Source organism: Mus musculus, chromosome 5, assembly GCF_000001635.26.
Source record: "Mus musculus strain C57BL/6J chromosome 5, GRCm38.p6 C57BL/6J".
Lineage (NCBI taxonomy): Eukaryota > Metazoa > Chordata > Mammalia > Rodentia > Muridae > Mus > Mus musculus.
Window position 1 is genome coordinate 138363103 of NC_000071.6, and position 25449 is coordinate 138388551.

Genomic DNA, 25449 nt, shown 5'->3' on the forward strand with positions numbered 1-25449 from the left:
ATATATATGATTTTGACATGAATGAAATTCTTCTTATTGTATGCTTAAACTCAAAGACTTTGTTTCTGATCTCCAAAACCAAAAAAACAAAACAAACAAACAAACAAAAAACAAAACAAAAAACCCCCTTTTCTAGTCATGTTCACCCTCTTTTTTTTTTTTTTCTGGCTCTATAGTAATTTTATTGTAACAGAGAAACCAGGCGGCAGTACGTCTACATGATTAGAGCGGATGGTGGTTATCTTTCCCAAGGGCGGAGTCTGAGCCGGGCTGGCAGCACACAAACCCCAGAGTATCTCCTTCTGATCCTACCCTGCACGTCTGACTCATGTGAAGAGACAGGCTGTGCAGCCAGGATGGATGAAGAGGTCCAGCTGGGCAGAGGCCCCATCCCAGTAGGAGCCAATCAATCAATGACTGAAGAGGACTCTGAAATCAAGGGCAGGGTCTCTCTCTCCACGGCTCTTTGATGAGAGAGGAGGCTATGCAGGAGCAGAAAACCTATGCTCTCCATTCTTATGTAACTCCCCCCATAGGCTGAGGCGGACGTTCGCAGTAGAACGGGATGAGACTCTAGGCTCTAGAACAGCAATGACAAGGGGCAGGCGGACACGACACTACATCTTCTACTGTCCCTGTTGAAGTGGCAACAGACCTGTTGGTTTTTGTAAAGCATAATTTCTGTAATGTGGTCTGCTGACACAGTTTGCTCCACACCAGGAGGACGAACTTGAGGACAACTGTTAATGACAGAACTAGTTATTTTTCTCTTACAGCCTCTATTACGTGAGGCTCTACCGGGGTCCACGGGGGAGCCCCTGATACCACCTGAGGCTTTAGGTAAAGCGTCTGACCTATTCCAGTGCCATGGCTGACAGGTGTTTGGTGCTGTGATTTTTCTTGCGTGTGTAAACTTTCAGAAAAGCTGGAGACAAAAGGATGAGGGAGTTTGGTTTAGAGCCGACGAAGTTCCAGATACCAGCCGAGGAAGCCTCTGCCCTACCTCTCTTTCGAGGAGCGAGTTCAGTTGCTGAGTTGTGCACCGTGGTTGGAAACCGGATCTATTCACCACCACCCACCCTCCCTCACCCTGCACATGACGCTCACGAGCGCAAAGGCTGTCGGGAAAGTGGTCTCTGTTCCTTCGCACCTGGGAATTACTTGGTGACCTGGTGAATGGCATGGGCAAGGTAGCCCACATTGCCAGAGGTGACCCCTGCCACGGAGATTCGGCCATCCTTTGTCATGTAGACCGAGAACTCCTTGGTCAGCCGCTCCACCTGCTCTGGCTTTAGGCCGGTGAAACAGAACATGCCGATCTGGTCGGTGATGTGCTGCCAGTTGTGGGAAGAGCCCTCTTTCTTCAGGTTGGAGACCAGCTGGGTCCTCATGCTGATGATGCGGTCAGCCATGCCTTTCACCTCTTGCAACCATTGCTTCCGCAAGTCTGGAGAAGTCAGGATGGTTGCTGTGATCCGGGCCCCATTGAGAGGTGGGTTGGAATACAGGGGACGGATCAAGATCTTCAGCTGTGACTCCACCCTTTTGGCTTCTTCTGCATCTTTGCAGACCACCGTGAAGGCTCCCACACGCTCACCGTACAGGCCCATGTTCTTGGCATACGATTGGCAGAGGCAGACATTGATGCCCTGCTCGATGAAGTGCCGCACGGCCCAGGCATCCTTATCACCATCACCGCTGGCAAAGCCTTGGTAGGCCATGTCAAAGAATGCGAAGAGATTCTTTTTCTTCACCACGGACGCTATCTCCTTCCACTGCTCGGGACGAGGGTCCACGCCTGTGGGGTTGTGAGCGCAGGCATGCAGGAGGAGGACACTCTGCTCTGGGATTTTTGATATGTCTTCTAGGGCTCCGGAGAAGTCAAAACCGCAAGTCTTGGGGTCATAGTAGCGATAACCTTGGAGCTGCATGCCGGCATCCCTGAAGATGGGCGTGTGATTCCCCCAGGACGGTTTGGGCAGAAAGACATCTTGGCTGAACTTAAAAAACCTTTGCAGAAAACTGGCCCCGACCCTTAAGGCTCCAGTCCCGGAAATGGTCTGCACAGTGACGAACCGGCCGCTTTTCAACACTTCGTTGTTCTCGCCCAGGGCCAGTTCTGCAGAAGCCTTACAGAATTCAGCCAGTCCCCCAATGGGCAGGTATTCCTTGTCCAAATTTTTTGCAGCAATCTGGGCCTCTGCCTTCCGGACACTGGGGAGCACGTAAGGTTTTCCGTTATCATCCCGGTAGGCACCAACTCCCAGGTTCATCTTCTTGCTGTTGGTATCTCTCTTGAAGGCTTCGGTAACGCCCAGGATGGGATCTGGAGGTCCCATTTCGACATGGGTCCACCAGGAGCTGGCTCTGGCAGAGGCTGCAGCAGCTAGGCCTGGGTGAAAGGCAGCAGCCATCCCGGAGAGGATGCGGCTGGAGTGCAGGAGGGCCATGGTGGGCGGTAAGACGGCAGTGGATGGTGGTAGAGCCGAGATCTGGGGAAGCGTCCCATGTTCACCCTCTTTATCAAATTGATTACTAACCACAACTAAATCATTCTTTTCTTCTCTCTTGTCTTCCTGACTCCATTGTCTGTTTTCTACATGATCCATTCTGTGAGGTTTTCTACTGAATATTATGTATAACTTAATGAAATTTTCATTTCTGTCATCATTTACTTTTGATTCTCTTTTGTATCTCTATCTTTTAAATTAAACTCTACTTTTTATTTATTTTTAAAGAATCAAACTATTTTAATACCTTAAATCAATTTCCTTATTTCTTTCTGCATTTGGTGTTTTCTTGGGATTAATTTAGAAGATACTGTTGTAGAAATCATTTAATCCTGCCCTGGGAGTTTCTATGATTAGTTAGTTCTCAAAGAAAAACAACACACATCCATTACATTTACAATAAGCCTTAAAAATACAAGAGCTGGGCAGTGTTGCCTACCCTCTATGCAGTTAGACTTGACTTTCCTATAGACAACCCTGAGTTATTATTTACTCCTCGCTATGTTTCACCTTGGTTGCTCTTTACACCAATTGGACAGCCCTCATGGTAGCCCTCCTAACCTACATTGGCTTCTTCTCTCTCTTCCTGAAACTTCTTTCCTGATGGTTCTCCTCCAACTCCAACATCATGAAACCAAAACCACACTAATGTCTCTTCTCCCGAGCTATGAGCTGTTGGCCTCCTTATTTACCAATTAGAAATAATTTTGGAATGGTGTCACTTAGTGTTTATGTCTACGTCTCTGGAGCAATCAGTCTTGGGGATCCAATATTAGCATTAGAATACAAGCAGCATCAAGTCAACCACTATAAGATATGCTTGTGTTATATGAATTCTTTGAACAAACTTACAGTCATTTTCTTTTTTAATTTTTAACTTGAGTTTTGCTTGTTTCTCTTATTTGGGGTTATTATGAGCTTAATAATTATTGAAGGGGAATTGATTTGGATTTTCATGGTTTCTTGTGTTTTAGAAATGGGACTTGCCCATCTGTGTTTACATCAGTGGTGAAGTTTTGTTGCTGCTTTAATTCAGTAAAGTTTTCCTTCCTTCATTGGGAACATTCCCAGTGTTAAAGAAAGACAAGGTGTTAGTGGTCTTGAGGTGGTAATTTCCATTGTCAGGCTTGTATGCAGGTCTCTGAGCTCTCCCCTCAGCCATCCTCAGAGATGTGACCAGTATTTTCAACACCAGTTAATATCCATCTGTAAGATCTCTATTACCATATAGTAGTTGTTGACTATAAAACAGTCATTAGAAATTCTTTATGTATCAATTGTTTAAGAGAGTAGGACATACTTTCTCTGTACTTATATGTAAGAGTTTTTTTTTTGGCTTGTTTTAGAGAGTAGGACATACTTACTTCTCTCTGTACTTATATGTAAGATTTTTTGGCTAGGTATAAGTAAGAAAAAAGGAGCAGAGGAATCAGATGCAAATCACTGAGGGACTAGTGATTAATACAACATTACTTATAGAAAATATGCGAGGAGAATTACATAGAAAGGACATGGTAGGGACAACAAAAAGTTAGGGGAAGGGGTGAAAGTTTTGGCTAAATATAGACTCTAATCAGAAAGGTAAAGTTGTGCAGTCATAGTGTATACAAAATCCTGCCTTTTCTTTCAGAAAGCCAAATCAGAGCAATACTGTAAACCAGGCCTGTCTATGTTCCAAGAAAGACGAGAGGTTATGAAGAAAGGTTTATAAAACAAAGAAACTCACATACCATGTAAAAAATGAGAAAACCAGGAATCTATATTGATATTGGGTATGATTTTAAAAAAGGAATATGGTGAAATCAGACTGGGGTGGAGATATTAGATAAGAAAACCATGTCTTAGTCAGGGTTTCTATTCCTGGACAAAACATTATGACCAAGAAGCAAGTTGGGGAGGAAAGGGTTTATTCAGCTTACACTTCCACATTGCTGTTCATCACTAAAGGAAGTCGGGACTGGAACTCAGGCAGGTCAAAAAGCAGGAGCTGATGCAGAGGCCATGGAGGGATGTTCTTTACTGGCTTGCTTCTCCTGGCTTGCTCAGCCTGCTCTCTTATAGAACCCAAGACTACCAGCCCAGAGATGGCACCACCCACAAGGGGATCTCCCCCCTTGATCACTAATTGAGAAAATGCCTTACAGCTGGATCTCGTGGAGGCATTTCCCCAACTAAAGCTCCTTTCTCTGTGATAACTCCAGTCTGTGTCAAGTTGACACAAAACTAGCCAGTACAAACCACTTGCCCAGAATATTGGGCTTTCTCACCACTGGAGGACTCTCTGCATTATTTTATGAAAAAAAATCCTGCTCCAGAAAATACTTCAGGTTGAGTTTCATCAAATTCTTCTCTGGGTCAGCCCAGTTACTGTGATGGAGCAGACATGCCAGTGTGCAGTGATGGGAATATGATTATTTATGTATTAATGATTTTTCTTTTTTTTATTTTTTATTTTTTTTCTTTTTTTTTCTTTTGCTTTTTTTTTCTTTTCTTTTCTTTTTCCATTTTTATTAGGTATTTAGCTCATTTACATTTCCAATGCTATACCAAAAGTCCCCCATACCCACCCACCCCCACCCCCCTACCCACCCACTCCCCCTTTTTGGCCCTGGCGTTCCCCTGTACTGGGGCATATAAAGTTTGCGTGTCCAATGGGCCTCTCTTTCCAGTGATGGCCGACTAGGCCATCTTTTGATACATATGCAGCTAGAGTCAAGAGCTCCGGGGTACTGGTTAGTTCATAATGTTCCACCTATAGGGTTGCAGATCCCTTTAGCTCCTTGATTCTTTCTCTAGCTCCTCCATTGGGAGCCCTGTGATCCATCCATTAGCTGACTGTGAGCATCCACTTCTGTGTTTGCTAGGCCCCGGCATAGTCTCACAAGAGACAGCTACATCTGGGTCCTTTCGATAAAATCTTGCTAGTGTATGCAATGGTGTCAGCGTTTGGATGCTAATTATGGGGTGGATCCCTGGATATGGCAGTCTCTACATGGTCCATCCTTTCATCTCAGCTCCAAACTTTGTCTCTGTAACTCCTTCCATGGGTGTTTTGTTCCCAATTCTAAGGAAGGGCATAGTGTCCACACTTCAGTCTTCATTTTTCTTGAGTTTAATGTGTTTAGGAAATTGTATCTTATATCTTGGGTATCCTAGGTTTTGGGCTAATATCCACTTATCAGTGAGTACATATTGTGTGAGTTCCTTTGTGAATGTGTTACCTCACTCAGGATGATGCCCTCCAGGTCCATCCATTTGGCTAGGAATTTCATAAATTCATTCTTTTTAATAGCTGAGTAGTACTCCATTGTGTAGATGTACCACATTTTCTGTATCCATTCCTCTGTTGAGGGGCATCTGGGTTCTTTCCAGCTTCTGGCTATTATAAATAAGGCTGCTATGAACATAGTGGAGCATGTGTCCTTCTTACCAGTTGGGGCATCTTCTGGATATATGCCCAGGAGAGGTATTGCTGGATCCTCCGGTAGTACTATGTCCAATTTCCTAAGGAACCGCCAGACTGATTTCCAGAGTGGTTGTACCAGCCTGCAATCCCACCAACAATGGAGGAGTGTTCCTCTTTCTCCACATCCACGCCAGCATCTGCTGTCACCTGAATTTTTGATCTTAGCCATTCTGACTGGTGTGAGGTGGAATCTCAGGGTTGTTTTGATTTGCATTTCCCTGATGATTAAGGATGTTGAACATTTTTTCAGGTGCTTCTCTGCCATTCGGTATTCCTCAGGTGAGAATTCTTTGTTCAGTTCTGAGCCCCATTTTTAAAATGGTTTATTTGATTTTCTGAAGTCCACCTTCTTGAGTTCTTTATATATATTGGATATTAGTCCCCTATCTGATTTAGGATAGGTAAAGATCCTTTCCCAATCAGTTGGTGGTCTTTTTGTCTTATTGACGGTGTCTTTTGCCTTGCAGAAACTTTGGAGTTTCATTAGGTCCCATTTGTCAATTCTCGATCTTACAGCACAAGCCATTGCTGTTCTGTTCAGGAATTTTTCCCCTGTGCCATATCTTCAAGGCTTTTCCCCACTTTCTCCTCTATAAGTTTCAGTGTCTCTGGTTTTATGTGAAGTTCCTTGATCCACTTAGATTTGACCTTAGTACAAGGAGATAAGTATGGATCGATGCGCATTCTTCTACATGATAACAACCAGTTGTGCCAGCACCAATTGTTGAAAATGCTGTCTTTCTTCCACTGGATGGTTTTAGCTCCCTTGTCGAAGATCAAGTGACCATAGGTGTGTGGGTTCATTTCTGGGTCTTCAATTCTATTCCATTGGTCTACTTGTCTGTCTCTATACCAGTACCATGCAGTTTTTATCACAATTGCTCTGTAGTAAAGCTTTAGGTCAGGCATGGTGATTCCACCAGAGGTTCTTTTATCCTTGAGAAGACTTTTTGCTATCCTAGGTTTTTTGTTATTCCAGATGAATTTGCAAATTGCTCCTTCTAATTCATTGAAGAATTGAGTTAGGATTTTGATGGGGATTGCATTGAATCTGTAGATTGCTTTTGGCAAGATAGCCATTTTTACAATGTTGATCCTGCCAATCCATGATCATGGGAGATCTTTCCATCTTCTGAGATCTTCTTTAATTTCTTTCTTCAGAGATTTGAAGTTTTTATCATATAGATCTTTCACTTCCTTAGTTAGAGTCACGCCAAGATATTTTATATTATTTGTGACTATTGAGAAGGGTGTTGTTTCCCTAATTTCTTTCTCAGCCTGTTTATTCTTTGTATAGAGAAAGGCCATTGACTTGTTTGAGTTTATTTTTATATCCAGCTACTTCACCGAAGCTGTTTATCAGGTTTAGGAGTTCTCTGGTGGAATTTGTAGGGTCACTTATATATACTATTATATCATCTGCAAAAAGTGATATTTTGACTTCCTCTTTTCCAATTTGTATCCCCTTGATCTCCTTTTGTTGTCGAATTGCTCTGGCTAATACTTCAAGTACTATGTTGAAAAGGTAGGGAGAAAGTGGGCAGCCTTGTCTAGTCCCTGATTTTAGTGGGATTGCTTCCAGCTTCTCTCCATTTACTTTGATGTTGGCTACTGGTTTGCTGTAGATTGCTTTTATCATGTTTAGGTATGGGCCTTGAATTCCTGATCTTTCCAACACTTTTATCATGAATGGGTGTTGGATCTTGTCAAATGCTTTTTCTGCATCTAACGAGATGATCATGTGGTTTTGTCTTTGAGTTTGTTTATATAATGGATTACATTGATGGATTTTCGTATATTAAACCATCCCTGCATCCCTGTAATAAAACCTACTTGGTCAGGATGGATGATTGCTTTAATGTGTTCTTGGATTCGGTTAGCGAGAATTTTATTGAGGATTTTTGCATCGATATTCATAAGAGAAATTGGTCTGAAGTTCTCTATCTTTGTTGGGTCTTTCCGTGGTTTAGGTATCAGAGTAATAGTGGCTTCATCAAATGAGTTGGGTAGAGTACCTTCTACTTCTGTTTTGTGAAATAGTTTGTGCAGAACTGGAATTAGATCTTCTTTGAAGGTCTGATAGAACTCTGCAGTAAACCCATCTGGTCCTGGGCTTTTTTTGGCTGGGAGACTATTGATAACTGCTTCTATTTTTTTAGGTGATATGGGACTGTTTAGATGGTCAACTTGATCCTGATTCAACTTTGGTACCTGGTATCTGTCCAGAAATTTGTCCATTTCGTCCAGGCTTTCCAGTTTTGTTGAGTATAGCCTTTTGTAGAAGGATCTGATGGTGTTTTGGATTTCTTCAGGATCTGTTGTTATGTCTCCCTTTTCATTTCTGATTTTGTTAATTAGGATTTTGTCCCTGTGCCCTCTAGTGAGTCTAGCTAAGGATTTATCTATCTTGTTGATTTTTTCAAAGAACCAACTCCTCGTTTGGTTAATTCTTTGAATAGTTCTTCTTGTTTCCACTTGGTTGATTTCACCCCTGAGTTTGATTATTTCCTGCCTTCTACTCCTCTTGGGTGAATTTGCTTCCTTTTTTTCTAGAGCTTTTAGATGTGTTGTCAAGCTGCTAGTACGTGCTCTTTCCCGTTTCTTCTTGGAGGCACTCAGAGCTATGAGTTTCCCTCTTAGAAATGCTTTCATTGTGTCCCATAGGTTTGGGTACGTTGTGGCTTCATTTTCATTAAACTCTAAAAAGTCTTTAATATCTTTCTTTATTCCTTCCTTGACCAAGGTATCATCGAGAAGAGTGTTGTTCAGTTTCCATGTGAATTTTGGCTTTCCATTATTTATGTTGTTATTGACCATCAGTCTTAGGCCATGGTGGTCTGATAGGATGCATGGGACAATTTCAATATTTTTGTATCTGTTGAGGCCTGTTTTGTGACCAATTATATGGTCAATTTTGGAGAAGGTCCCGTGAGGTGCTGAGAAGAAGGTATATCCTTTTGTTTTAGGATAAAATGTTCTGTAGATATCTGTCAGGTCCATTTGTTTCATAACTTCTGTTAGTTTCACTGTGCCCCTGTTTATTTTCTGTTTCCACGATCTGTCCATTGATGAAAGTGGTGTGTTGAAGTCTCCCACTATTATTGTGTGAGGTGCAACGTGTGCTTTGAGCTTTACTAAAGTGTCTTTAATGAATGTGGCTGCCCTTGCATTTGGAGCATAGATATTCAGAATTGAGAGTTCCTCTTGGAGGATTTTACCTTTGATGAGTATGAAGTGTCCCTCCTTGTCTTTTTTAATAACTTTGGGTTGGAAGTCGATTTTATCCGATATTAGAATGGCTACTCCAGCTTGTTTCTTCAGACCATTTGCTTGGAAAATTGTTTTCCAGCCTTTCACTCTGAGGTAGTGTCTGTCTTTTTCCCTGAGATGGGTTTCCTGTAAGCAGCAGAATGTTGGGTCCTGTTTATGTAGCCAGTCTGTTAGTCTATGTCTTTTTATTGGGGAGTTGAGACCACTGATATTAAGAGATATTAAGGAAAAGTAATTGTTGCTTCCTGTTGTTTTTGTTGTTAAGGTTGGCATTCTGTTCTTGTGGCTGTCTTCTTTTAGGTTTGTTGAGGGATTATCTTCTTGTTTTTTCTAGGTCGTGGTTCCCGTCCTTGTATTGATTTTTTTCTGTTATTATCCTTTGAAGGGCTGGATTCGTGGAGAGATAATGGGTGAATTTAGTTTTGTCGTGGAATACTTTGGTTTCTCCATCTATGGTAATTGAGAGTTTGGCTGGGTATAGTAGCTTGGGATGGAATTTGTGTTCTCTTAGTGTCTGTATAACATCTGTCCAGGCTCTTCTGGCTTTCATAGTCTCTGGTGAAAAATCTGGTGTAATTCTGATAGGCTTGCCTTTATATGTTACTTGACCTTTTTCCCTTACTGCTTTTAGTATTCTATCTTTATTTAGTGCATTTGTTGTTCTGATTATTATGTGTCAGGAGGAATTTCTTTTCTGGTCCAGTCTATTTGGAGTTCTGTAGGCTTCTTGTATGTTCATGGGCATGTCATTCTTTAGGTTTGACAAGTTTTCTTCTATAATTTTGTTGAAGATATTTGCTGGCCCTTTAAGTTGAAAATCTGCATTCTCTTCAACTCCTATTATCTGTAGGTTTGGTCTTCTCATTGTGTCCTGGATTTCCTGGATGTTTCAGTTAGGATCTTTTTGCGTTTTGTATTTTCTTTGGTTGTTGTGCTGATGTTCTCTATGGAATCTTCTGCACCTGAGATTCTCTCTTCTATCTCTTGTATTCCGTTGCTGATGCTCACATCTATGGTTCCAGATTTCTTTCCTAGGGTTTCTATCTCCACTGTTGCCTCACTTTGGGTTTTCTTTATTGTGTCTACTTCCCTTTTTAGGTCTTGGATGGTTTTATTCAATTCCATCACCTGTTTGGTTGTGTTTTCCTGCAATTCTTTAAGGGATTTTTGTGTTTCCTCTTTAATGTCTTCTACTTGTTTAGCAGTGTTCTCCTGTATTTCTTTAAGTGAGTTATTTAAGTCCTTCTTGATGTCCTCTACCATCATCATGAGATATGCTTTTAAATCCAGGTCTAGCTTTTCAGATGTGTTGGGGTGCCCTGGACTGGGCGAAGTGGGAGTGCTGGGTTCTGATGATGGTGAGTAGTCCTGGTTTCTGTTAGTAAGATTCTTACGTTTACCTTTCGCCATCTGGTAATCTCTAGAGTTAGTTGTTATAGTTGTCTCTGTTTAGAGATTTTTCCTCTGGTGATTTTGTTACACTATATCAGCAGACCAGGGAGACTAGCTCTCTTCCCTGAGTTTCAGTGATCAGAGCAGTCTCTGCAGGCAAGCTCTCCTCTTTCAGGGAGGTGCACAGTTATCTGGTGTTTGGACCTCCTCCTGGCCGAAGATGAAGGCCCAAAACAGGATTTTTCCCAGAAGCTGTGTTGCTTTGGCCTGCAGACTGCCCGCCGCGGAGTCCCGGAACCAAGGTGGCCCCCACGGAACGTGAGGCTGAAGCCTCTCGGGCTGGGTGGACCCCTGTGCTCTCACCAGGAAGGTGGCCGGTTGTCCGGAGCCGGAAATGGTGCCGCCTCAGAGGCTCTGTGGCTCTCGCCCGTTCCAGAAGCTGCTGGCCTCTGTGTTTCACACTCTCACCCGCAGACCGCCGGCCGCGGGGTCTCGGAACCAAGGTGACCCCCGCGGAACGTGAGGCAGAAGCCTCCCGGGCTGTGCTCTGACCAGGAAGGTGGCAGGTTGTCTGTCTTCTTTTTTTTTTTTTTTAATTTATTTATTCAGTATACATCCCTCTCACTGTCCCTGTCCCTGCTTGTCCCCCCTGTCCACCTCCCATCCCCAGCTCATCAAGTCTTTGAGGCTAGGCATATTCTATTCCCACTGAGTCTTGGCAAGGAAGCCAAGCTGGGAGAACCTATCTCATGTGCCAGCAACAGGTTTTGGGATACCCCTTGTTCATGTTGTTCCAGACCCATATGAAGACCAACATGTACATTTGCTACATATGTGCTGGTAGACCTAGGTCGGTCCCATGTCTGTTCTTTGGTTGGTGGTTCAGACTCTGAGAGGCCCAAGGGTCCAGGATAGGTGAGTCTTTTCGTCTTCCTGTGGAGTTCCTATCCCCTTTGGGACCTACAATCCTGCCTTCTATTCTTCCATAAGAATCCCCAGTCTCCATCCACTGTTTGGGTACAAGTGACTGTATTTGTCTGAATCAGCTGATGGGTGGAGCCTCTCAGAGGACTACTTGCTTCTGTCTGAAAGCATAGCAAAGTATCATTAATAGTGTTAGAAACTGATGCTTTCCTATTGGATGGTTTTTTTGGGGGGGCAAGTTTTGGGTATAATACCCAGGAGTAGTATAACTGGGTCTTGAGATAGATAGGTTTTCTGTGAAACCAGCAAATTAATTTTCTAAGTGGTTATATAAATTTGCACATTCTCCCCCACCTCTTCAAAATATCTCAACACCCATATTCAGCTTTAAGAAGTTATGTAGACTTATCGCCCAGTTCCCTGAGCTTTGGGGCTGGAGGCAGTTATTATAGGTTTTCTTTCTAGACAATATAGCAATGATCATAATTGAAACATGGAGGAATAGCTCAAATTAATGCATAGCCATAATCTCATTTAGTAGAAAACACTTTAATTTTTATTAAGCTGAAGTTGTAATTTCTTAAAATCAGGTTTTCATTGCTATAAATTCTTCTATTGATACTAAAAATTTTAAAGTACAGGTCTTAGACCCAGTCCTTCTATTACTGTATTTATGAACTTATCTGTGATGGTTAAGCCTGTGAGTTAAGGACCAAATAGCAAATTCGTGGCTCTGAGTTTATTGTCAGGGTGTTTTCAGATATTTTAATTAGAAATAGCTGAGAGTAGTTAGCAGAAAACAGTCCAGGTTACTTTACATAGATAGTTGGTTTTCAAAAATGTCAGAAATCCACAGAATGTGACATTTAATGTTATTTATTTACTTGTTGAGACAAGTCTGATCTTGACAGCGTTCCCTTTCTTGGATTCAGAGGAGAAATGGAGCATCTATGGAGTTGTTCCAGTAGTGACAAGACAGCCACTAGGAAAGAAATACCTCATCTCATCTACAGACATAATACTGTCCAGAAATGGGACAAAATTTACAGGTTAGGAAAGCTTAGTTCTGCTGAGATAGAAGGGGCTAGTCCTTAATTTCCTGTTTCTCTAAGGTCTGTCAAATGATCCTGGACCAGAAGGCAGAAGACCAATGCTACAACCTTTTGAAGTATAAGGGACTGTCCAGGTGTTCAGTGATCTCCATAAATTCACTAAATTTTGGAAGCTATATTTTGTCATATTGTCAGGTAATATTAGTTATTCTTGGATTTCTAATGGGGTTGAAAAACTATATAGTCTCATAGCCAACCTAGGCTATTTACTTTGAGAGAAAAGATTTTAGAGGAGGATTTTCAGATGGCTTGCAATCTAAAGGACATAAGTCTGACGTAAAATTATAAATCTTTTAAGTTAGGATAGATGACAGAGGTTGTATTTAATTGACATAAATGATGGAATGGGTGTTAGGTTTATCTCGTATCTTATAAACTACAAAATGGTAATAGTTTTGCTCAATTTATATTTTGAAAGAAAAGTTTTATTTTATTTTATTTTTTAATTTAAACAGAAAGGGTGATATGTGACAGGATTTTCCCTGTCCAATCAGACTAAAATATAAGAGCAGCAAGAGGTCTGTGATTGGACAGGGAAAAGGGAGGCAGACCTAAGAGTTATAGGGACAGAAAGCATCTAAGGGAGAGGGGGAGAGGCCAAGATGGAAGTAGACGAACAAGAAAAACCTGAACCAGCATGGCTTTAATTAGCCACAGGTAGTTATGATATTAAAGAATAGAATGATTGGGATATTTGTCTTATCTAGGTGGACAGCTTCTATTATTATTTTTTTCCATTTTTTATTAGGTATTTAGCTCATTTACACTTCCAATGCTATACCAAAAGTCCCCCATACCCACCCACCCCCACTCCCCTACCCACCCACTCCCCCTTTTTGGCCCTGGCGTTCCCCTGTACTGGGGCATATAAAGTTTGCGTGTCCAATGGGCCTCTCTTTCCAGTGATGGCCGACTAGGCCATCTTTTGATACATATGCAGCTAGAGTCAAGAGCTCCGGGGTACTGGTTAGTTCATAATATTCCACCTATAGGGTTGCAGATCCCTTTAGCTCCTTGGGTTCTTTCTCTAGCTCCTCCATTGGGAGCCCTGTGATCCATCCATTAGCTGACTGTGAGCATCCACTTCTGTGTTTGCTAGGCCCGACATAGTCTCACAAGAGACAGCTACATCTGGGTCCTTTCGATAAAATCTTGCTAGTGTATGCAATGGTGTCAGCGTTTGGATGCTGATTATGGGGTGGATCCCTGGATATGGCAGTCTCTACATGGTCCATCCTTTCATCTCAGCTCCAAACTTTGTCTCTGTAACTCCTTCCATGGGTGTTTTGTTCCCAGTTCTAAGGAGCTTCTATTATTATTAACTGGTTCTGAAATTGTTTTGGCATCTTGTAAATTGAGAATTTATTGATATATAAATCTGATTGGTTAATTATAATCTTCAAGAATTTTGTTTCTACTGGGTTGATGGGTGGTAGGGTGGCTGACCACCGGGTAATTGTGTTGGGCTGGTGTGGCAGCAATCTGCCAAGGGACTCAGGAGCTCTGGCCCAGAAAGACCGCCAAGTTGATATCACCCAGCTGGAGCCATGTGGTCTGCCAGTTGCTGGCAGTAGTGTGGCATGCTGTTTTCATTCCTATAGTTTGAAGTCTGTGATGGTGATACCTCTAATCATTTGTATTATTTATAGTTTTTGAGCCATTGTGTGTATTTGTGTGTATCTGTGTATATGTATATATGTGTCTTTTATATATTTCTGTGGTTCCATATGAAGTTGAACATTAAAAAATGTGTGAAGAATTGTGTTTGATATGTTTTGATGGGTATTACATGGAGCCTGTAGATAGCTTTTAGTAGAAGGATTATTTTGTAGTAGTAATCCTACAATCCAAAAGCTTGAGAGAACTTCTAAACTTCTGGTGTAATCATCAATATAATTTTTAATGTCTTAAAATTGTTTTATTTTTCAAAAATTTAAATAATTCAGTTACCTGTGTAGAGTTATCACAAGATACATAATAAAGAGGAAAAGTTCTATCTTTGTAGTAATTTCAGAAGGAGCATTAAAAATATATTCAACTTCTGTTTACAATGCAAAGAATTCTGAAAGGGTTTAGAAGAGCATTTCTTGGCTCAACCTAGACTTTGAAATAGCATAAAGATGTTGGAATCCTAGGTAAGCCCTATCCTCTTCCATCATTTTAATGCTTTCATGTTTGTGTGTATCACTTTTTCTTAAATAATACTTTTAAATAAAGGAAATCTCATCAGCTCTCTTATTTTGACTTCTATAAGTCAGTCTATTCTTGGTTATTTTAATTGAAGAAAGTAGCTATGGATTTGCAAAGATGGTTCATTTAGTAAATTCATCTGACATCCAGTCTGACAAGCTGAAGTTGAATTGTGCATCTCTTGCAGTGGAAGGAGATACCTGACTCCTGAAAGCTCTTCCGAAACTCCATCCCCAAGCAGTGACTTGAGATGGAGCCCACATATGCACATAAAATAAAAATTTCATATATAATCCCAATTTAAAAGGAAAGAGAGGGATTTCATATACCAGAACAAACAAGCAAAAAACTTTGAGAACCACTGGAAATAATTTTTTTGAGTTCATGAGGTTGTTTAATCTGAGGGTCACAGGGTTCAGTCATAAAATCACCTCAGTTCGCAAGATGTCATCTTTGACCATTATTTGAACAATGAACCCACTATCCATGAAGTAAACAGATATCCATAACATTTTAGGCATTTGGTCAGGGTTGTCATTAACACTATGGTATGACCAACCCCAATGATTTTCCTTGATCTCTGACTAACTCATTTTACAAAATCACTATTTCAAGAACACAATTGTGCTCACTTCAGTAGCACATATACTAAAATTGGAATGATACAGAGAAGATTAGCATGGCCCCTGCGCAAGGATGACATGCAAATTCGTAAAGTGTTCTATGTTTTTATGGAACACAGAGCCCCCAATGGAGGAGCTAGAGAAAGTACCCAAGGAGCTGAAGGAGTCTGCAACCCCATAGGTGGAACAACAATAGGAACTAACCAGTACCCCCAGAGCTCGTGTCTCTAGCTGCATATGTAGCAGAAGATGGCCTAGTCGGCCATCACTGGGAAGAGAGGCCCCTTAGTCTTGCAAACTTTATATGCTCCAGTACAGAAGAATGCCAGGGCCAAGAAGTTGGAGTGGGTGGGTAGGGAGGCAGGGCAGGGGGAGGGTATAGGGAAGTTTTGGGATAGCATTTGAAATGTAAATAAAGAAAATATCTAATAAAAAAAGAACACAATCATCTATGTTTATTAATCATATGTTGTATTCATAGATTGCAGGACCACTTTCAAGTGTTTGAATTAGGACTTCACTGTTACTTCTATGATGAATTGATAGGGAAATAAGAGTAAGGTAAGGATACGTAAAAAATTCTAAGAGAGAGAAAACTGGGGACTCACAGAGATATTTTGATGTAAAATGTCTGTAGAGGCAGGACAAGTTCAGTGAAAGAACTATTGAGATGTAGAAGTACATGGGTTAGTATTTTTGAATTAAAAATTCCCCCCCTAGTCACAAATACTTGAATATCCATTCTCCATTTGGTTGAACTCTTGGAAGGAAAAGGAAGTGCAACTTTGTTGAAGGAGTATGGCACAAATCATAGGTTTTTAGGTTTCAAAAGACAGAGTCATTCCCAGTGTCCTCTCTATCTCCTTTTTCTAGATACAGATGTGACTTCTCATCTGTTTCTGTTTCCACATTGTTGTAACCTACCAAAATCTTTAACCCCCTGGAAGTGTAAGCCCAATTAAATGTATTATTTTGGATATTTTCATGATTACAGTGTTTTGACCCAGTTATAAAAAAGTAACTAAGAAGGAAAGTGCTACCAGGGAGTGGGCACTTCCTGTGGAAGGCTTGCCAACATTGCTTTTAAATGAATCTGTAAACTCTGGGATTTTGGAGTAGATAGATGTTGAATGCTATAACTAGGATTTAATGGACCATCCTACTAGCAGCTAGAAAGACATTGCAGAGAGCCATGGGGAGGTTGGAAGCCCAGCCACAATATTTTCCTAACCATTATGGACCTTACACCGTTGAAATCAAAATCCCAATTAAACACTTTTGTAAATTGCCTTGAAAATTGTGTTTGGTCACAGCATTAGGAATGTAACTAATAAACATGGGTTGGAGGATGCTCAACAATGCAAACTTTGTATACTTCCATGGAAGTTTCTGCACAGGAATGTAAGTGAACCTTCATGGCTGTGAAAATGTGACAACTTAGACATAATTATTGTTTTTATTTTATGTTGTTATTGTATACCAGACATGGGATCATTCCTCAAAACTAAATTATTTGTTGTTTTCCTTCCTTCCTTTTCCCCTCCACCCTTTTATTTTCTTTGTCCCTTTGACCCTCCTCTATTTCCCTTTTCTCTTTCTTCTTCATCTTTTTCCCTCTCTATGCTCTCTTCCATTCCTTCCTTTCTTCTCCAGATTTTTATTTTACTCATTTTATGTTGTTTATGTGATGTATATTTTGTCTATATGTCTGGAATACATGTTAGTGTCTCTATATGTGAATGTGTATATGGGTAGTATATACATTTCATATAGACACGTGAGGTCTGATACATATGACTGTCTTTCAATTTTCTTTCATATTTATTTTTTGATATTTAGAATAGGTTGATAATGAGATACAGGGTTCTGCCTGTAAATACCTGCCCAGTCCTGGTGTTGCAGGTACCCAAGACTCCCTGTGTATTTTACTGAGGTTCTCAAAATCCAGCCTAAAGTCTTATGCTTACAAATCTGAGCAATATTTACAGCTATGCTTCAATCTCTTGACTGAACATTAAGCAGAATGGGCTTTTATAGATAAATACATGCATTCTTACTTAATTTCCTAAGGGCCTGCAACAGTTGCAAGCGTATGTGAAAACACAATAAATAAAAAAACTCAATGGAAATCAAGTAACAACAAATACTTTAAGAATAATAACATGGCCCACTGAGTACTCTGGGGCACCCCCAGCTTCTCTGAGCCACCTACTATCTGTGTAGACCTCTATTATCCTGCTACCTCACTGCCTAACTTCATCAGACTTGCTGATCCAGAAGCATACAGGTTATGTTCCTTTCCTGCATCAATATCCCTTACTTGCTGAGTCTTCTGGAGTGCCCCCAGCCGCCCTGAGCAGCCTTCTATCCCAGCTAAACTGCTATTATCCCAGTAACTCTAGATCACCTTCATCAGACCTGCTGATCTGGAGCTGTTCAGCACGGAGATTTACATCAGAGGCTTGCCACACCAGGGTGATGGAGATTAGACCTCCCTCCAATACCTACTACAATAGGAACAATCAGGGACAAAAGCCACCCAAATGACTAAAAGTCTTCAAAAGAACACAACCAACAAAAACCAGGGAAATATGACACTTCACTCCACTACAGCAAGCCCTGGATATCTGAACACAACCAAAACACAAGAAAATGACCTTAAATCCAAACTTTTTAAGATGATAGAGGCATTTAAAGAGGAAATGAATAAATCCTTTAAATAAATATAGGAAAATACAATCAAACGGATAGAGGCACTTTAAGAGAAAACAAGTAAATCCCTTAAAGATATGTAGGAAAATGCAATAAAATAGATGAAGGGAATAAATAAAACTGTGAAAGACCTGAAAATGGAAATAGAACCAATGGTGGAAACACAAACTGAGGAAATCCTGGTGATGAAAAATCCAGGGAAGAGAACAGGAACAACAGATGAAAGCATCATCAACAGAAATACATGAGTTGGAAGAGAGAATCTCAGGCATGGAAGACACAATAGAAGAAACTGATACATCAGTCAAAGAAAATGTTAAATTTAAAATTTTTCTCACACAAAACACCCACAAAATCTACAGTACCATGAAAAGACCTAACCTAAGAATAATAGGAATAGAAAACAGTGAAAAGTTCCAGCTTCAACGGCTAGAAACTATTTTCAATAAAATCACAGAAATAAACTTTCCCAACCTGAAGAAAGAGATATCTATAAACACACAAGGAGCATATAGAGCATCAATTAGACTGGAACAGAAAATAGAGTCCTCCTGCCATATAATAATCAAAACACAGAATCTAAAGGATAAAGAAAAAATATTACAAGGAACAAGGGAAAAGGGCCATGTAATATGCAAATGCAGTCCTACCAGAATGACAACCAACTTCCCATTAGAAACTGTAAGAGATAGAAGGGACTGGACATACTGCAAGCAATCCCTGAAAACCCACAGATGCCAACCTAGACTTTATAACCAGGAAAAAAAGACTTGCTTCTTGGCTTGGGGCTGCACACTTGGCTTAGCCCTGAGATTATCTTCCCAGGAGCTTGGTCTGTATTCTGTCCTCAGCAGCTGTATCTGCAAACTGCCAACAACAGCCCCAGCTGCTCTCTTTATCCTGCTGTCCAGCTTAGTCCTGTGGATGGAAAACACCTGACAGTTTTACTATTTTTAAAATACCCAGATAACACAATGTCTGGGCAAAGAATCTCCTGCCCTAACCTTATCAACTAATGCCTGCCAACCTCCTCAACCCCTGCCTGTGGTGGAGGCTGCAGGCTCTATGTACCCTAACACCTTACATGGTGGTTGTGTCTTACTTATTCCAAAGCCTGGTCCAAAGAAACTTCTCTACCTGTGTCCCTATGTACTTGTGAATCAATGAGAGTGTCCTTAGTTGTGACTCAAAGAGTTGGGGATATAGAACCTGAAGAGGTCATCTCTTATAGCCAGGTAGGAACACCAACAGAGCGATAGGGACAATAGCCTATCCACAAAAATTTTACCCTAAATTTATTCTGCCTACAAAAAAAATGCAGGAATGGGGGATGGATCAGAGACTGAATGAATGGACAAGCAATAGTGGGCTCAACTAAAAGCCTATCCCATGAGCAATATCTGACAGTATTAATGATACTCCATTATGTTTTTAGACAGGAGCCTGCCATGGCTGTTCTCATAGATGCGCTTCTCTTCAGCTTACCCAGACAGATGCAGAGATCCATGGCCAAGCATTTGATAGAGTTTGGGAACCAATATGGAAGAGTTAGGGGGTGGATTGAGAATTGAGGATTCTGTGGGGTATAGGAACTCTATAGAAAGAACAACGTGGCCAACAAACTTGAACCCTTGGGGACGCTCAGAGACTGAACTACAAACAAAAGACCTTACACAGGCAGGACTAGTCCCCCATTCACATATATAACAAATATGCAATGTGGGTCTTGAACAACTAGAGCAGGGGCTATCCCTAAATATATTTATTTAGGGATACACCTGGCCCTAGCCCTGCAGAGATTTAATGTTCCTTGGTAAGGGGATACCCTGGGGATGGCTCTTCTCTCTTTCAGAGAAGAAGGGAAGTAGGGAGGGGTTAGGGACTTTGGAAGGTGATAGGAATAGGGCAGCGATCAGGATGTAAATTGAATAAAAATTAAAGAGAATAATAATGCATTTTGTGTGTGATGTTACATGGCTGTAATCCAAGAAATCAATATGCACACTCTGGAGGATTCCATGTTTCAAACAAAGTGAGTTATATAGCAAGTTCTAGACCCCAAACAAGAACAAGAAAACTCAACTCCCCCAACCATAGTAAGTAAATCTTTAAAAACAAGTAACAACTAGTCAAAGTAGTTGTCAGTAGAATGGGCAGCCAAAATGGGAAGTTAAAGATTCTTCAATGAAGAAAGATTGACAATATTAATAAGAAAACTTTAATCAGTATAGAAGTGAAACATATTTTACTATCTCTGGGAAAATGGACCTTTAATATGAAAGAAAATATACATTACTGATCAATAGTTTTCCTTTCATACATAATCAAGACTCTACCAAGACAATTAAAAATAAAGACTCTGAATATTCAACTTGCAAAGTGCAGCAGATTACACTTATAGTCATCTAGATTTTCTTCTAGGGTAAATTAAAATCTCAGGTATTTATAGTGCATCCATTAAGGAATATATCAGAACTTGAGAACAAAATCAGCCTTCATTTATGGCTCCATCTCTTGCTGTAACTTTCAGAACAATGGGTTTTTCTGGAGAAAGAATCAGTTTCTTACTTAATTTCAAAGGAATCTGAAATAATTGAATAAACACATTGGTAAGTTAAATGAATTATCAAATTTCACAGGTTTCTAGCCAATACATTAAGAACAATAATGGCTTCTTCCTATGTTGTTGCATGGCTGTGACCCTAATATTGAGAAGTAAGAGGGAGGAGGAATACAAATTGAAGGCTTAGCGAGGAACATAGTATGTTTCAAACCATCGGGAACCAAAGAGACTACTTCCTGCTTTGTTTTATTTTGTTTTTTAAAATCTATATAAGTGATAAAATATCATTTTAATACTGAACATCTTGAATTGCTTATATAGAATATGAAAATATGATTGTCTATTTATGCTTTAACATATATATTGAGTACCTATTCTGCAATAGGCCTAGAACAAAATTGTAGTGGGATATCTTCTTATTTGATCATGTAGGTAGAGTTTGTCAGAGATTATGAGATGCCCAAAACTTGTCTGTGCTCCAACTAAAGCAACTCATCTGTGGTCATGTAAAGAGCAGGAAGATACTGTCCTGAAGCATTCAAAGGTAAAACAAACACATTATAATCTTTTCTATAACAAATATGCTCTGACTTTTGCATCGTATTTAGCACACATGATATTAAACTTGCTGGGTATCATTTCTTCAGTTAAGTTAATGACAATATATTCTTAAGTTTTTCTGAGGAGATTTTTCAAGCATGTTTCTAAATGTGACAACTTGCTTTAAAAGTTTACACAGAATAGGGTTGACGATTTGGAAGACCAGATGACTGACTTCAATGAGACTGTGTCTTTCAGGAACATCAAGACAGATACACATATAGACTTTCATATATAGTTAACCTGAAACACACTTTAAAAATATGTTCCATTATTGTAGGAGCCATAGGGGTCAATGATATCAGGAGAACATAGTCCACAGAACAAAGCAGAGCTCATAGGAGCTCACAGAGACTGAAGTGGCAATCATGCAGCATGCATGGGTCTTTGCTAGGCCCCCTACATCATGCCATGTGTGTGTAGGTTGAGGGTTTTGTGTGACTCCTAACAATAGAAGTGGGTGTGTTTCTGAGTCTTTTGCCTTCATATATATATATATATATATATATATATATATATATATATATCCCCAAGTTTATGAAAATACATCTGAATAAAAAACAAAACTAATCCAAAAAAGAATATATTCTGCCTTACCTCTGTATCCTCACAGGGCTGCACAGAAAAGTTTTGGAGGATTTTGACAACAGCAAGCTTCATGTTAATGAGAGCAAACCTCATGCCAAGGCAGTTTCTAGGACCGTTTCCAAAAGGCATGTATACATAAGGATTGATTCTATCTTTATTCTCCTGGCTGAACCTGGTGTCACAATTGAACAAGAACATTAAAAATGAAATAATAAGTACACAAGATTGGCATATTTGCAGGTTTCACTTATAGCCCTTAGAGAGAATCATATACAGGAATTCAGTTTATTCACTATTCTAATCGTGGTGTTGTTCAGTTATTATGAGATTTAGAAGTTAAAGGTTCTTTGTACAACTTTACAATAAGGAAGCTCCCAGTATTAAGATGATGTGTGGTGGATGCTCTTTGAAATCAAATGTGTCAAACATTTAAAGTCTTTAAAATAGTAAAGAAATCTAAGTTCCCTGTATCTAAACATTACAAAACATTCCTCCATGTAAAGGAGGAAGAAGCTTTCCAAAGGTCTGAGTTGGGGATTTACTCACTGGGGATGGATGAGAAGATATGTTATGAATGGACTGTTTCTATTCCATCCTCTTGTCTTCTCACCCTCTTTTCTTCCCATCTTATCATTGTTTTATTCTACTTATCCTATTCTGCTTCTTCTTCATTATCCCTTCCCTTTCAGGACTCCTTATACCTCTATAAGATCCTTCGAGAAATCATTTTATTTTTCTCTCCCTCCTGCAAGAGTCATCAAGTGAAGTAGCTTACAATGACATACACTATGGCTTAAGTGAGCCCTGTGAATGGGGGAACTGGCCTAGAGCAAGGGTGCAGTTGTGGCATGTCAAAACCCTGACAAGCTCATCTTGAGACAGGCAGGTTCAAGGATTGCTCTATCCCTGTTTCTGGGCATGCAGGCTCTAGTGCACATAGTCTTGTGTTCTCCACACCCACAACCTTTGGGTAGTCACACAGCCTTTTGTCCAAATTCCAAATTTAACTTCATTCCTTCCCATAAGGACATGTCCAGCAGTCACCTGGAATTTCTCTTCATTCAAATGAAGCATTCCCAGCATCTCAGCTACAGTCAATAATGTATACTCACCCTGAAAAACCCTACATAGTACCCAAGGTTTATATGGCCCTTGTGACCCCCCAAATAAAGAGAGCTGTTTCACTGAACATCTGGAAGAAAGCTGGTTTTCTCTGTAATAACAGCTGAACCAGATTCCTTCTGACACACCTATCCAGATCAGATAAGCTTTGTTCCCTTCATTCCATCCTTGTGCACATCTGGTGTCTGGAATTCAGGAGGGAAAACGTGAAACTGGACTGGCAAGATGCTGCTTTTCTATTCTCTTATCACTGACTTTTGTGTCTACCTTTTCAATTCCGATAGAAATTACTAAAGGTAAAGTCTTATGTCCAATTAACATCAGCAGTCTCAACTGACCTGGACTCCCAAGATCTCTCAGACACTGAGCCACCAACCAGGCAGCCTACACCAGCCCCTGACACATATACATTAGTAGACTACTTGATCTGGCCTCTGTGACAGGATAAGCACCTAACCTTCGAGAGACTTGAGGTCTCAGGGAGTAGGCAAGACTGGCATGGCGGAATTGGATGGGTTGGGGACATCATCTTGGAGATGGAGTGAGGAAGTATGGGATGGGATGCAGTTGAGGGGCAGACCAGGAATGGGATGAAGACTGGACTGTAAAAAAAAGGACTAAAGAATAAAGAAGAGAAAACAGAAAAAATTAAAAATTTTAATTTCTCGTGTGATTATATAAACAAATAATGTTGATTCTGGAAATGTTCTGGAAGCCTAATAGCCATCTCTTCCATGGGAGTTTTTAAACATCAGGAATGATTGTGAATTAATTCTTTAGTAATATTTTACAGAACAGCATTGGCATCAGATGAAGTTTGTGTTGGAATGTATGTGCAATCTAAATTTGGTCCATCTCATCAGGGAAGATTACACACGAACATGAGAAACACTAGAACTCTTCTGTAAACTTTTTATATTATATGTTGGATTATAACCTTAATTTTTTAACTTTTGCATTCTTCACTTGTTGAACTAGTAGTCACTGATGTTCACTGTGCACATAATATTGGGTTCAAGTCACATCAAATTGTACAATAAAATGACAAGCTAGAGTTGGTTGGATTGCTAGGTATATAGAAGTCACATAGAAGTCACCTACGCAGGACATAGGAATCAGTCAACTCTCTTTTACTCCTCTAATGAGTAGTATATGTAAACTGCCTTAGACAGAGACACAAGTAAGAATACAAGGTCTTAGGCATCAAAACTTTATAAAAATGACAGTACAGTATATGTCTAAATTATTTACCTCCTGATTCAACTACTTCTATCTTAAAAATATCTTTTTCACATAAGTAGCTTAGTGTGGACTGAGCAGGTTACATTCATGAATATATATACATAGCTATATACCTACAGACAAAAAATAACAATTTATGCAAAAAAAGGCCTTGAACATGAAAAATTATGGGTAGAGATGTACTGTAGCTCTTGGGTGGAGAAAGGGTAAGAAGAAATATTATACCTAAATTAAAATTTTAAAATTTAAAAATTTAAGAAAAATTATTATATTTTTATTAGTGGGCCAAAAATGTCAATCTATCAACCATTTCCATGCTTTATACAATTCATACAGGCTTCTCATTACTTTCTTTTCACAGATGACCCTGACCCATAGTCAAGAAGGATAGTGAGAATGGCTCTGAGGTTGAGAGCACTGAGTGGTCTTCCAAAGGTGCCAAGTTCAGTTCTCAGCAACCACATGATGGTTCACAACCATGGTATCTCCTGACATGCAAGCAGAACACTATGCACATACTAAAATAAATCTTTAAAAAAAGAATGAGCATATGAACTTTCTAGGAAATAGATTACTTGGCTTTGGAGGAATCATCCACTAAATGTGTGTGAAGGAGCAATCCTCATGAAGGAGAGAGAGACACAACACTAAGAGGAGGTATATTCACATTTATCCTCAGCGAGACTGCTTCAACTAGCAAAAGCTGACTTTCTGCAACTTCTAAATGCACAAATGAGTAATTCAATGGATTCCTATATTTGATAAATGATTCCTGTATTTGGGCATGTGTCTGGAGAGTTCTACTACCATTAAGGACAACTTCAAAGAAACATAAACATAACAACTTTAATAAAGCATTAATTTCCTAATCATTATAATTGTGCTTGCTCTCTCTGACACACAGTAACACACTTACATGCACACATAACACAAACATCCTTCAAAAAATAGTGTTGATAAATTACAGAAACTAACCAGAATTTTTTTTTTTTTTTTGAGACAGGGTTTCTATGTATAGCCGTGAGTGTCCTGGAAATCACTTTGTAGACCAGGCTGGGATCGAACTCAGGAAATCCACCTGCCTCTGCCTCCTGAGTGCTGGAATTAAAGGAGTGTGCCACCACACCAGGCTGAA

The 25449-nt window shown here is 40.1% G+C and overlaps 1 long non-coding RNA gene, 1 other non-coding gene and 2 pseudogenes across 2 annotated transcripts; 2 read left to right on the forward strand and 2 right to left on the reverse strand.

Annotated features, from left to right (window-relative positions):
* Got2-ps1 (glutamatic-oxaloacetic transaminase 2, mitochondrial, pseudogene 1) lies at positions 165–2506 on the reverse strand (annotated as a pseudogene).
* On the forward strand, positions 617–25185 carry Gm10874 (predicted gene 10874). Its single transcript, NR_157560.1, has 4 exons — positions 617–2249; positions 21195–21306; positions 21976–22075; positions 24676–25185. It is a non-coding gene; the product is annotated as a predicted gene 10874 (long non-coding RNA).
* On the forward strand, positions 15489–15595 carry Gm25525. The gene has a single exon (XR_003956036.1). It is a non-coding gene; the product is annotated as a U6 spliceosomal RNA (small nuclear RNA).
* Positions 20688–25449, reverse strand: part of Cyp3a61-ps1 (cytochrome P450, family 3, subfamily a, member 61, pseudogene 1) — a 7805-nt pseudogene continuing 3043 nt past the window's right edge.